Source organism: Salvelinus namaycush, chromosome 10, assembly GCF_016432855.1.
Source record: "Salvelinus namaycush isolate Seneca chromosome 10, SaNama_1.0, whole genome shotgun sequence".
NCBI classification, from domain to species: domain Eukaryota; kingdom Metazoa; phylum Chordata; class Actinopteri; order Salmoniformes; family Salmonidae; genus Salvelinus; species Salvelinus namaycush.
Window position 1 is genome coordinate 41,615,927 of NC_052316.1, and position 15,667 is coordinate 41,631,593.

Genomic DNA, 15,667 nt, shown 5'->3' on the forward strand with positions numbered 1-15,667 from the left:
GCTGACAGCTCTGGACGCTCATGGCTGGCTGACGGCTCTGGACGCTCATGGCTCGCTGACGGCTCTGGCAGATTCTGTCTGGTTGGCGGCTCTGGCAGATCCTGTCTGGTTGGCGGCTCTGGCAGATCCTGTCTGGTTGGCGGCTCTGGCAGATCCTGTCTGGTTGGCGGCTCTGGCAGATCCTGTCTGGTTGGCGGCTCTGGCAGATCCTGTCTGGTTGGCGGCTCTGGCAGATCCTGACTGACGAATGGCTCTAGCGGCTCCTGACTGACTAACGGCTCTGACGGCTCGGGACAGACGGGCGGCTCTAATGGCTCGGGACAGACGGATGGCTCAGACGGCACTGGGCAGACGGATGGCTCAGATGGCGCTGGGGAGACGGATGGCTCAGATGGCGCTGGGGAGACGGATGGCTCAGATGGCGCTGGGGAGACGGATGGCTCAGATGGCGCTGGGGAGACGGATGGCTCAGATGGCGCTGGGGAGACGGATGGCTCAGATGGCGCTGGGGAGACGGATGGCTCAGATGGCACTGGGCAGACGGATGGCTCTGGCCGGATGAGGCACACTGTAGGCCTGGTGCGTGGTGCCGGAACTGGAGGCACCGGGCTAAGGACACGCACCTTCAGGCTAGTGCGGGGAGCAGGGACAGGGCACACTGGACTCTCAAAACGCACTATGGACCTGGTGCGTGGTACCGGCACTGGTGGCACCGGGCTGAGGGCACGCACATCAGGACGAGTACGGGGAGAAGGAACAGTGTGTACAGGGCTCTGGAGACGCACAGGTGGCTTAGTGCGTGGTGCCGGAACTGGAGGCACTGGGCTGGAGACACGCACCATAGGGAGAGTGCGTGGAGGAGGAACAGGGCTCTGGAAACGCACTGGAAGCCTGGTGCGTGGAGTAGGCACTGGTGGTACTGGGCTGGGGCGGGGAGGTGGCGCCGGAAATACCGGACCGTGCAGGTGTACTGGCTCCCTTGAGCATTGAGCCTGCCCAACCTTACCTGGTTGAATGCTCCCCGTTGCCCGACCAGTGCGGGGAGGTGGAATAACCCGCACCCGGCTATGTAGGCGAACCGGGGACACCATGCGTAAGGCTGGTGCCATGTATGCCGGCCCGAGGAGACGCACTGGAGACCAGACGCGTTGAGCCGGCTTCATGACACCTGGCTCAATGCCCAATCTAGCCCTACCAGTGCGGGGAGGTGGAATAACCCGCACCGGGCTATGAACACGTACAGGAGACACCATGCGCTCTACTGCGTAACACGGTGTCTGCCCGTACTCCCGCTCTCCACGGTTAGCCTGGGAAGTGGGCGCAGGTCTCCTACCTGCCCTTGGCCCACTACCTCTTAGCCCCCCCCCCCCCCCAATACATTTTTGGGGTTTCTTCGCGGGCTTCCAGCCACGTCTCCTTGCTGCCTCCTCATACCACCGCTCCTGGGCTCTCGCTGCTTCCATCTCCTCACGAGCGCGGCGATATTCCCTAATATGAGCCCAGTGTCCTTTTCCCTCCAATACTTCCTCCCAAGTCCACGAGTCCTGATTATTTGGCCGCTGCTCGAACTCACACTGCTTGGTCCTGGTTCGGTGGGTGGTTCTGTAACGGATTTCCTCCTCCTCTTCATCCGAAGAGGAGGAGCAAGGATTCGACCAAAATGCAGCGTTGGAATAGGACATAATGATTTATTTACAGACGAAAACGAAAACACGAAAAACACTTGAATAAACTACAAAACAAATAACGACGTAGACTGACCTAAAACATGAGAACTTACATATAACATGAAGAACGCACGAACAGGTACAGACTACAACTAACGAACGAACAAACCGAAACAGTCCCGTGTGGTGCGCAGACACAGACACGGAAGACAACCACCCACAACAATCAATGTGAAAACACCTACCTTAATATGGCTCTCAATCAGAGGAAATGAAAACCACCTGCCTCTAATTGAGAACCATATCAGGTCACCCTTTAACAAACATAGAAACACATAACATAGACTACCCACCCAAACTCACGCCCTGACCGTCAAACACATACAAAATAACAGAAAACCGGTCAGGAACGTGACACAAGGTGATGTTTCTATCTCCTCTCTCTCTCTCTCTGTCATGGTGATGTTTCTATCTCTCTCATGGTGGAGTTTATTCTCATCTCTCTCTCTCTGTCATGGTGATGTTTCTATCTCTCTCATGGTGGAGTTTATTCTCCTCTCTCTCTCCCTCTGTCAAGGTGATGTTTCTATCTCCTCTCTCTCTCTGTCAAGGTGATGTTTCTATCTCCTCCCTCCCTCTGTCAAGGTGATGTTTCTATCTCCTCTCTCTCTCTCTCTGTCATGGTGATGTTTCTATCTCTCTCATGGTGGAGTTTATTCTCCTCTCTCTCTCTCTCTGTCAAGGTGATGTTTCTATCTCCTCTCTCTCTCTCTCTGTCATGGTGATGTTTCTATCTCTCTCATGGTGGAGTTTATTCTCCTCTCTCTCTCCCTCTGTCACCGTGGGATTTCTCTCTCCTCTCCTTCACTCAGAATAATACTAGGAGATGCTGATGTGATTTGGAGGGCCGTGGGGGGAAAGGAAAACATCTTCATTTGAATAGGCTGCTGTCTGGGAAGGATTATACATACAGTCCTAGTTCCTGTAGATTGGCTCAGTCTATTACAGGGTTGGTAGTACACAGTACAGACAGATACATGTCCCAATAAGACATTGTCGGGGGAGAGATAAACGTGTTATTGGGGGAGTGACAGACAGTGAAGGAAGTCTCTGGGGGAAAAGAGACTGTGCCATCGGGACTTTTCATTCAGACGCATCAGACAGACATAGAGACAGATATGCGCTTTTGTTGCCAAATCAGAGATGGGGCCCAATTTGCATCTGCATGCACCTGCCATGGACTAATAACATACACAGGTACACACACAGGCACACATAAAAAGGGATTTATAAAATACATTTGATTGATGATTGACACAGGCATGCACAAAAAGACAGACATAGACAGACACACACACACAAACTCTGCTTCCCCAAAAACACTCTCCGCTCCTAGACACCCCCTCCTCTCCAGCAGTCGGGCCACCCCCCTTGTCTCCTCTCCTCCCACCTGTAAAAAGCCCAAAGAATGGACCCCACTCAGTCCAATGACAGACTGTTATTAGAACCGGCCCTCCGACTACTACCCAGGATATGAGGCTACTTGACAGAGCAGAGGACGGGCAAGACAGGGACAAATGGGGTCCTCGGGTGACGTTATCACAGCACAATGAGACACATGACTGTAAAAGCAGCCTCTGGATTGGCTGAATAGAGCAGCCTTCGTGGAATGGAATATGCAAATGAGGTTCACTCGGCGTTCCGGAACCCCCCGATGATTGACAGGTTCTCTAACTGCCAATTAACACGCGTGGCCTCTCATTGGCCGGATCATGTGACTGTCTGGTGACACATCCATTACGCTCCCCGTACTGTAATTGAAATGAATAGCTAGCCGTTAGCTCCAGGCATGGCCGTCAACTCGCCTCTCTATGTTTAGTGTATAAAAACATGACAAATTAAGAGCTGTCATCAGTGTGGAGCTGTTAACTGCTGCAGACATCTGTCCTGCAGGCCCAGAGGTCTCCGACTGCTCTTCAGCAGCTAGGCTGACTGGCTCGTTTAGTAGTAATACCATTACACAGCTGCAGCAACACACACTGGCCAAATAACCACACTGAGACACAAGTTACTTAATGGCCCATATGCTCTGAAATGTAACAACATGAAAACATCTAGTAGAAAATTAGCTCTGGTCCCTGATCTGTTCTACGCAATGATCATAGTATTTAGGAAGACAGCACCAACAGATCTGAGACAAGGTTAGTATGATGAGGCAAAAACATAGCACATCAATTGAATCAGTAGCAGCAGCCACTGCAGGACGTGTGTTATAATCAATGCCCTGCAGGATGTGTGTTATCATCAATGCTCTGCAGGACGTGTGTTATAATCAATGCTCTGCAGGACGTGTGTTATCATCAATGCTCTGCAGGACGTGTGTTATCATCAATGCTCTGCAGGACGTGTGTTATCATCAATGCTCTGCAGGACGTGTTATCATCAATGCTCTGCAGGACGTGTGTTATCATCAATGCTCTGCAGGACGTGTGTTATAATCAATGCTCTGCAGGACGTGTGTTATCATCAATGCCCTGCAGGACGTGTGTTATTATCAATGCCCTGCAGGACGTGTGTTATAATCAATGCTCTGCAGGACGTGTGTTATCATCAATGCTCTGCAGGACGTGTGTTATAATCAATGCTCTGCAGGACGTGTGTTATCATCAATGCTCTGCAGGACGTGTGTTATAATCAATGCTCTGCAGGACGTGTGTTATCATCAATGCTCTGCAGGACGTGTGTTATAATCAATGCTCTGCAGGACGTGTGTTATCATCAATGCCCTGCAGGACGTGTGTTATAATCAATGCCCTGCAGGACGTGTGTTATCATCAATGCTCTGCAGGACGTGTGTTATCATCAATGCCCTGCAGGACGTGTGTTATAATCAATGCTCTGCAGGACGTGTGTTATCATCAATGCTCTGCAGGACGTGTGTTATCATCAATGCCCTGCAGGACGTGTGTTATCATCAATGCTCTGCAGGACGTGTGTTATAATCAATGCTCTGCAGGACGTGTGTTATCATCAATGCTCTGCAGGACGTGTGTTATCATCAATGCTCTGCAGGACGTGTGTTATCATCAATGCCCTGCAGGACGTGTGTTATAATCAATGCTCTGCAGGACGTGTGTTATCATCAATGCTCTGCAGGACGTGTGTTATAATCAATGCTCTGCAGGACGTGTGTTATAATCAATGCTCTGCAGGACGTGTGTTATAATCAATGCCCTGCAGGACGTGTGTTATAATCAATGCTCTGCAGGACGTGTGTTATTATCAATGCCCTGCAGGACGTGTGTTATCATCAATGCTCTGCAGGACGTGTGTTATCATCAATGCTCTGCAGGACGTGTGTTATAATCAATGCCCTGCAGGACGTGTGTTATAATCAATGCTCTGCAGGACGTGTGTTATCATCAATGCTCTGCAGGACGTGTGTTATCATCAATGCCCTGCAGGACGTGTGTTATAATCAATGCTCTGCAGGACGTGTGTTATCATCAATGCTCTGCAGGACGTGTGTTATCATCAATGCCCTGCAGGACGTGTGTTATAATCAATGCTCTGCAGGACGTGTGTTATAATCAATGCTCTGCAGGACGTGTGTTATCATCAATGCTCTGCAGGACGTGTGTTATTATCAATGCCCTGCAGGACGTGTGTTATCATCAATGCCCTGCAGGACGTGTGTTATCATCAATGCCCTGCAGGACGTGTGTTATCATCAATGCTCTGCAGGACGTGTGTTATAATCAATGCTCTGCAGGACGTGTGTTATCATCAATGCCCTGCAGGACGTGTGTTATAATCAATGCTCTGCAGGACGTGTGTTATCATCAATGCCCTGCAGGACGTGTGTTATCATCAATGCCCTGCAGGACGTGTGTTATTATCAATGCTCTGCAGGACGTGTGTTATCATCAATGCTCTGCAGGACGTGTGTTATAATCAATGCCCTGCAGGACGTGTGTTATAATCAATGCCCTGCAGGACGTGTGTTATCATCAATGCTCTGCAGGACGTGTGTTATAATCAATGCTCTGCAGGACGTGTGTTATAATCAATGCTCTGCAGGACGTGTGTTATAATCAATGCTCTGCAGGACGTGTGTTATAATCAATGCCCTGCAGGACGTGTGTTATCATCAATGCCCTGCAGGACGTGTGTTATAATCAATGCTCTGCAGGACGTGTGTTATCATCAATGCTCTGCAGGACGTGTGTTATCATCAATGCTCTGCAGGACGTGTGTTATCATCAATGCCCTGCAGGACGTGTGTTATAATCAATGCTCTGCAGGACGTGTGTTATCATCAATGCTCTGCAGGACGTGTGTTATCATCAATGCTCTGCAGGACGTGTGTTATAATCAATGCCCTGCAGGACGTGTGTTATAATCAATGCCCTGCAGGATGTGTGTTATCATCAATGCTCTGCAGGACGTGTGTTATAATCAATGCCCTGCAGGACGTGTGTTATCATCAATGCTCTGCAGGACGTGTGTTATCATCAATGCTCTGCAGGACGTGTGTTATCATCAATGCCCTGCAGGACGTGTGTTATAATCAATGCTCTGCAGGACGTGTGTTATAATCAATGCTCTGCAGGACGTGTGTTATCATCAATGCCCTGCAGGACGTGTGTTATAATCAATGCCCTGCAGGACGTGTGTTATCATCGATGCCCTGCAGGACGTGTGTTATAATCAATGCCCTGCAGGACGTGTGTTATAATCAATGCCCTGCAGGACGTGTGTTATCATCAATGCTCTGCAGGACGTGTGTTATCATCAATGCCCTGCAGGACGTGTGTTATCATCGATGCCCTGCAGGACGTGTGTTATAATCAATGCCCTGCAGGACGTGTGTTATCATCAATGCTCTGCAGGACGTGTGTTATCATCAATGCTCTGCAGGACGTGTGTTATAATCAATGCCCTGCAGGACGTGTGTTATTATCAATGCCCTGCAGGACGTGTGTTATAATCAATGCCCTGCAGGACGTGTGTTATCATCAATGCTCTGCAGGACGTGTGTTATCATCAATGCTCTGCAGGACGTGTGTTATAATCAATGCTCTGCAGGACGTGTGTTATAATCAATGCTCTGCAGGACGTGTGTTATCATCAATGCCCTGCAGGACGTGTGTTATCATCAATGCTCTGCAGGACGTGTGTTATAATCAATGCCCTGCAGGACGTGTGTTATCATCAATGCTCTGCAGGACGTGTGTTATAATCAATGCTCTGCAGGACGTGTGTTATAATCAATGCCCTGCAGGACGTGTGTTATCATCAATGCTCTGCAGGACGTGTGTTATAATCAATGCTCTGCAGGACGTGTGTTATCATCAATGCTCTGCAGGACGTGTGTTATCATCAATGCTCTGCAGGACGTGTGTTATCATCAATGCTCTGCAGGACGTGTGTTATAATCAATGCTCTGCAGGACGTGTGTTATCATCAATGCTCTGCAGGACGTGTGTTATCATCAATGCTCTGCAGGACGTGTGTTATCATCAATGCCCTGCAGGACGTGTGTTATAATCAATGCCCTGCAGGACGTGTGTTATCATCAATGCTCTGCAGGACGTGTGTTATCATCAATGCCCTGCAGGACGTGTGTTATCATCAATGCTCTGCAGGACGTGTGTTATCATCAATGCTCTGCAGGACGTGTGTTATCATCAATGCTCTGCAGGACGTGTGTTATCATCAATGCTCTGCAGGACGTGTGTTATCATCAATGCTCTGCAGGACGTGTGTTATTATCAATGCTCTGCAGGACGTGTGTTATCATCAATGCTCTGCAGGACGTGTGTTATCATCAATGCCCTGCAGGACGTGTGTTATTATCAATGCTCTGCAGGACGTGTGTTATCATCAATGCCCAACACAGACATGACTGGCACTCTATGTGCATATTTACACTCGCAAGCACGGATGCAGAGACACACCCAGACTCGCACACACACACACCAAACGCACACACCAAACGCACACACACACACCAAATGCACACACACACACACACACACACACACACACACACACACACACACACACACACACACACACACACACACACACACACACACACACACACACACACACACACACACTCCAAATGCACACACACACACACACACACACACACACACACCAAATGCACACACACACACACACACACACACACACACACACACACACACACACACACACACACACACACACACACACACACCAAATGCACACACACACACACACCAAATGCACACACACACACACACACACACACACACACACACACACACACACACACACACACACACACACACACACACACACACACACACACACACACACTAAATGCACATACACACTCCAAATGCACACACACACACTCCAAATGCACACACACACTCCAAATGCACACAGACACACACACACTCCAAATGCACACACCAAATGCACACACACACACACGCACACACATAAAATGCACACATGCACACACACACACAAACGCACACACACAAACACCAAACGATGCACACACACGTACACAAACACACACACTGACTTTAACATAACATCCTCTGCTTCCTCAGCAATGAACACATTAACCAGGATTAAGTGTTACTATAAAATATTGGATTTTATCAATGTCATCTAAAGAGGAAAATCTATTCTCAGCAACCAACCAACAGGCTAATTCACTTACAGTGAATAATCATTGATTGTAGATGCATTTATCATGTCAGGAGAACACTGCCTACAAGACAAATGTCTTTATTAGGAAAACAAGATCAACTGCTTGCCTTGCCAGCCTACTACTATCCTATCTTATGTGTCAATGCAGCAGATTTTATACCCCTGTGAGCAAATCTGTAATACCATTTTCCTCAGTGGTACTGCTCTGGATTATATGAGTAATCAGATGGCAAGAGAGCTTGTATCTGGATGAATCTTCTGGGTGTTGACTAAGATGCTTAGTTCAAGTCAAGTGTTTGATATCTGTGGATAATTGACTCTGTGGAAGGCATAAATACGTGATAATTAAAATATTGGACCAGAATATGTTAATTAACTGAGTGATATTGAAATGTAACTGAATATCTGGGCTGGTGTCTTTCTGCTATAAAGAGATCATTTAGAGGCTTCATTACATACTCATCTGAAAATGGACTCTGTCCTTAAACATGCATTAGACACTCCAATACTTCATAATGTTTACCATGCAGAACATCCCAAAATACAGTCAAGTTAAAGATGATGGGAGACAAGGAGCCTGAGCACACACATGCGCACACACACATCCACCCACCCACCCACCCACACACATCCACACACACACGAACATGCAGGCACACACACACTTAAATTCAAATTCAAATCGAGGCACTGAGCATATGAATTTATTACAAATACACAATTGTTCGGATGGGAAAGCATTCTGTTTTCAAAACACAGATTGATTAATTTGGTTTCTTCTCCCCTATGAGGGCAAACAAAACTAAATCCTCTGCCAAAGTTTTCACTTCCCACATTTCATATCTACCCAAATCACTTCAACCATTTTCAGGAAAATCCTCAAGTTACATAAGTTGAGCAGTCAGGGCATTGGCCACGCCCAAGCCATATCCCTGGCCACGCCCAAGCCATATCCCTGGCCAACCCAAGCCATATCCCTGGCCAAACCCAAGCCATATCCCTGGCCAAACCCAAGCCATATCCCTGGCCAAACCCAAGCCATATCCCTGGCCACGTCTAAGCCATATCCCTGGCCACGCCCAAGCCATATCCCTGGCCACGTCTAAGCCATATCCCTGGCCACGCCCAAGCCATATCCCTGGCCACGTCTAAGCCATATCCCTGGCCACGTCTAAGCCATATCCCTGGCCACGTCTAAGCCATATCCCTGGCCACGTCTAAGCCTATGTCTGCCATATCATTTCATAGTCATGCTCATTTAAAGCGTCAGCCAGCGCGATTCCTCCACTCAAATATTGGAGTCCCGTTTTCCCTGTGAGGTACAAGCCTTGTGGCTGTCTGAATCAGAGTCGATTCCTATGCTGGACAGAGACAGAGAGAGAGGCAGAGAGAGAGAGGCAGAGAGAGAGAGAGAGAGGCTGAGAGAGGCAGAGAGAGAGAGAGAGAGGCAGAGAGAGAGAGAGAGAGCTTGGACCAGGCCGTACGTTGATGTATAACTTGTTCACATTAGAGTCTGGAAAGATGGACACAGGGCCTGCTACAGACGTTGGAGGAAAGGAGGCTGGATGGAAACATGTCAAATATATAGAGAAAGAAATCTATCAGACATCAGTGTACTGGGAATCTAGAACGGACCTTAGAGGATTTCTCTCTCACTTTACCTCTCACTTTACCTCTCACTTTACCTCTCACTTTACCTCTCTCTCTCTCTCTCTCTCTCTCTCTCTCTCTCTCTCTCTCTCTCTCTCTCTCTCTCTCTCTCTCTCTCTCTCTCTCTCTCTCTCTCTCTCTCTCTCTCTCTCTCTCTCTCTCTCTCTCTCTCTCTCTCTCTCTCTCTCTCTCTCTCTCTCTCTCTCTCTCTCTCTCTCTCTCTCTCTCTCTCTCTCTCTCTCTCTCTCTCTCTCTCTCTCTCAGCATTCCAGACAGGAGTCAAAGCTAAACACGAGAAAAGCTATCCTTTGACAGCATAGGGAATGAGGCTAGCACACAAAGACACACCTAAAAACACACACACACACCTACCGACACATACACACACATACACACAGTCACAGACAGAGACACACACGATAAGGAGAGCTGACAGGCACGTCTGCACACAGAGGTATACGTGTACGTTTAGGTGAGGGGGGTGGCAGGACAGAGTGACAGCTCTCTGGAAAAGGAGGAGAGAGTATCCTGGAAGGAACACAAGGTCAGATGATGGAGGAGAGGAAAAAAGAGAGTGATGGAAAGCCCAGATGAACAGAGGCAGTCTTGACAGAGGAGAGAGTGATGGAGAGCCCAGATGAACAGAGGCAGTCCTGACAGTGGAGAGAGTGATGGAGAGCCCAGATGAACAGAGGCAGTCCTGACAGTGGAGAGAGTGATGGAAAGCCCAGATGAACAGAGGCAGTCCTGACAGTGCAGAGAGTGATGGAAAGCCCAGATGAACAGAGGCAGTCCTGACAGAGGAGAGAGTGATGGAAAGCCCAGATGAACAGAGGCAGTCCTGACAGTGCAGAGAGTGATGGAGAGCCCAGATGAACAGAGGCAGTCCTGACAGAGGAGAGTGTTAGGCAGCCACCACAAACTCTAGGGTCTGGAGGAGCTCCACTCAAATCCATTCATCCAACCAGTCACCAGTAATGCTGCAATAAACATGCATCTTGAACGTCTTGAACATGAACTTTGAACTTCTCTAATCACATAGTATCCACAGATTGTGTGTTAAAGATACATATTTTTCCTAAGAGTATTATTATATTGTTGATTGATTGACCATAGCTTTCCAAATCACCCAACACTGCTATTTTTAGGGGTCATTTGAAATGAATCTTGTGATTTTTCGGCCATTCTGGGGTCCTTGTTAGTCTGAAAGCAATAATCTGAGCTCTTAGGCTGGCAGGTGTGCCACAGTCCCTCTAATGATGACACCCCACTGTCTCAGACTTAATGGTGGACACAGGAGAGTTGGGTGGCTTAGCCAACAGGCCCCACCAGGCCCCATCAAAGGGCCACAGCTGCCTCTGTAGCCCAGTAGAGTTACCCAGATTATGGGTAGATGGAGAGGCTGAGGTGCCTGAGGGGCATCCCTCTCAGCCCTGAGGCCAGGAGAGGAAGAGGGGGAGAGGAGGAGGAGGAGATAATAAAGAGGAAGAAACACAAGTGTGCTGCTTGGTGGAGAGGTAGAGTTAGAGAAATGGAGAGATGCCCCCAGAATGTGGGGGAAAATCAGCCAGGGAGAGCAAGAGCATCCCTCTCCTTTATGATACCACTGTCTGATACCACTGGCTGATACCACTGTGTGATACCACTGTCTGATACCACTGTCTGATACCACTGTGTGATACCACTGTCTGATACCATTGTGTGATACCACTGTGTGATACCACTGTGTGATACAACTGTGTGATACCACGGTGTGATACCACTGTCTGATACCACTGTGTGATACCATTGTGTGATACCACTGTCTGATACCACGGTCTGATACCACTGTCTGATACCACTGTGTGATACCACTGTCTGATACCACTGTGTGATACCACTGTCTGTTGCCACTGTCTGATACCACTGTGTGATACCACTGTCTGATACCACTGTGTGATACCACTGTGTGATACCACTGTGTGATACCACTGTCTGATACCACTGTGTGATACCACTGTGTGATACCACTGTCTGATACCACTGTGTGATACCACTGTCTGATACCACTGTGTGATACCACTGTCTGTTGCCACTGTGTGATACCACTGTGTGATACCACTGTCTGATACCACTGTGTGATACCACTGTGTGATACCATTGTCTGATACCACTGTGTGATACCACTGTCTGATACCACTGTGTGATACCACTGTGTGATACCACTGTCTGATACCACTGTGTGATACCACTGTCTGATACCACTGTGTGATACCACTGTGTGATACCACTGTCTGATACCACTGTGTGATACTACTGTGTGATACCACTGTCTGATACCACTGTGTGATACCACTGTGTGATACTACTGTGTGATACCACTGTCTGATACCACTGTCTGATACCACTGTGTGATACCACTGTCTGATACCACTGTGTGATACCACTGTGTGATACCACTGTGTGATACCACTGTGTGATACCACTGTGTAACCTTTAACATTTCTGTTTTGATTCATTTGATGCTTCACATAGTTCTTTCTTCTTCTCTTTTTAAGTGGGAAAGTTACTGCAATAGCAACGTTCAACAGAATTCTCCCCTGGAGGTTGTTTCTAAGTGGTAATGTTGTCCAGTTCTCTTTGTCTTAGAACAGCAGAACTCTTCTTCTCTCTCTGTCACCCACACACAGAAGATTGTTGCACTTTGTCTTTTAGCTGTCGATAGTGATGGTGGGGATCATGACACCGTAAGGGGTGAGAAGGAAGAAGGAGTCCTTACTAGAGAACTCAGTCCTTTATTGCTTCCGTCTGTTTTCTCTCTCTCTCTCTCTCTCTCTCTCTCACCCATCCTCTCTCTCTCTCTCTCTCTCCTTCTCACCCATCCTCTCTCTCTCTCTCTCTCTCTCTCTCTCTCTCACCATCTCCCTCCCACCATATGGAGATCTGTACAGTATGGCATAATTAGGAAAGAGGGAGGCAGTGAAGCAGCCAGAGAAATCAACAATTAGAGCCCAGTAAAGTAGAAAAGCACATTGCAGGATGTAAATGTTTTCCTCTGCACCCATAGACACTGGTGGACACTGGTTATTCTATTCTTGTAGAAATCCATTTATTCATTCCATTACACCTCTCCTGCATTTATTGAGTGCACAAACCAGAGTATAGGCCTCCAACGTGGAGCTGGGGGGGGGGGGGGGGGGGCAGCTCATTTGATTGATGAGTAGATTTAATGGAAGAAACATTGAAGCGTGAGACTACATATAATGCACCGCCATCAGAGACTGTCCGTTCTGCCCAGCTGTCACACACAGTCCACTACTGTACCGTTCAACAAGAGGAGAACTAGAATGAGAATGAGTGAACACCAGCGTAGAGAAGCCCATACAATCCTCTATACCCTACCCAGTACCCACCACAGAGTACTGTAGGCAGGCAGGCCGGCGGATTAGCCAACACACTAGTCAAAGAGCAAGTCACAATTAACATCTGTTCATCTACACTCCAGTCTCCAGTGTCTATTTCTGGTGCTTGTCAAACTAGAAAGACAGATCGTTAAGGAATTGACTAATTGTTTAGCCGTGGAAAACTTTCTGACAGCCTATAAACAAATATCAAAACCCTCTTACTGAACATAATTGATGTTTTGGGAAATACTTCTTCCAGTGTTTCTGTCGGCATGACGCAGCTTTTCTTTTGTGCATCTAGTCTGAATACAATTACATTAAAACCCATTTAATCCAGCTCCCTGGTACAGCCAGACACAGCAGAATTATCTCATGCAGTTATAATGATGTGTTTTGCAATGCAAAGCACTGCCTGCATCTGCGTTGTCAGACCGACGCTGGAGTCAAGAGGGTCCCCCACGTCTCAACGCACCTAGGCCTGAAAAATCTGCCCGTTTTCTCCTTAAACATCACTGGATGTCATTATTTTCTAAATAAGTCTATGTATGACAGTGTGGCTAACTTCAGACTTGATCCAGCATTTCTTTAATTATCCAGAAAAAAAAACTAAAACAAAAAGAACATTTGGACTAAATTCAAGTATTTGAGAGGATCCAACCCATAGGCTTTTAAGAAAGGATGAACATGTGTAAAGAGAGAAAGAAGTGGAAGCTGTTTAGAGCTGAATGAACTTTTTATAATACAGCAACTGTAGCAGCAGAATTATTTCAGATTCAGTTGAGATGCTTCAGGTTTCATTCTGCCACTCAAAGACACAATGAGATCAGAGATCTTGGGAGGTAATCTTCTACGGCAGCTACAATGAAAAGAAAAGAGAAGAGAGAGAAAGCAGAGAGAGAGTGTGTAAGACAAAGAGAGAGAGAGACAGAGACAGAGAGAGACAGAAAGACAACGAGAGACGGAGAGAGGTGTGTGTATAACCTACATGGCAGCCAGGCAGACAGGCAGACTGACAGGCGGGCAAACAGGCAGCCAGGCAGACAGGCAGCCAGGCAGACAGGCAGCCAGGCAGACTGACAGACCGACAGGCGGGCAAACAGGCAGACGGGCAGCCAGGCAGGCAGGCAGACTGACAGGCAGCCAGGCAGACAGGCAGACTGACAGACAGGCAGACGGGCAGCCAGGCAGGCAGACAGACAGACATCGATGCATCTGCATTATGTAACATCTTTCATTAACCTGAGCTCCGATACAACAGAAATCAATAGCCACGCTGAGCTGAGTGATAAAGCATCACAGACTGACTGTGTGTGTGTGTGTGTGTGTGTGTGTGTGTGTGTGTGTGTGTGTGTGTGTGTGTGTGTGTGTGTGTGTGTGTGTGTGTGTGTGTGTGTGTGTGTGTGTGTGTGTGTGTGTGTGCGTGTGCGTACGTGTGTGTAGGTTTGTGCGTGTGTGTGTGTGCATTGCTCGTTGCACTCAGCTCTCTCCTCCCAGTCTGTGAAAGATATACCGGGTATGGGGAGAGATATAATTGCATATGAGTAGCGAACACATTTACTGAGATAACAAACTCATCTAGCCTGAAGAGGGAGACAGCTATTGCATTGATTATCCTTCATCTGTGGTGTCTCATGTTAAACAGCACATACTGATCATGCTGCTCTGTGTTCTGTATGGAAACACTCCCCACCCTCAGACAGAGATGTGATGGATATCACTGCATTTCGTTGGATATCAGAACCCATTATCAGCCGGAAAATGTCCTCCTGGAACGTTTTTGCAAAAAGGTAAAATGTCACATGGTGGACGTTTTTCTCAATAACGTTAGAGTTAGGGTCAGTGTTATGATTAGGATTGAGCTGGGAGTGGACATGAAGCTAGGGTTAGGGTTATGGGTCTAGAGCCTCAACCCTAGACATAACCCTAACCCTAACCTTAATCCAATGAACAATGAATACATTTCCCCCTCCCCACATGGTAGAAAGGTAAGTCTCTCTTCAAGTCTGACCTAGACTACATGTGCTTTTGACTGACATTGGCAGAACGGTTGAGGCTAGAAACAAAATTCACACATGGTATCATTCAACAGACGCTGCTGATGAATGCAAGTCTACATCTGACCGTGAAACGTACTATTCACAGTAAAAACTTGCTCCCAAAGAGAACAAGGATTTTCATCCATAGAAAAGCATTACCTACATACATGAGGATTGAGCTAGCTAACCTTGCACATAACCAATCGTGACCTTA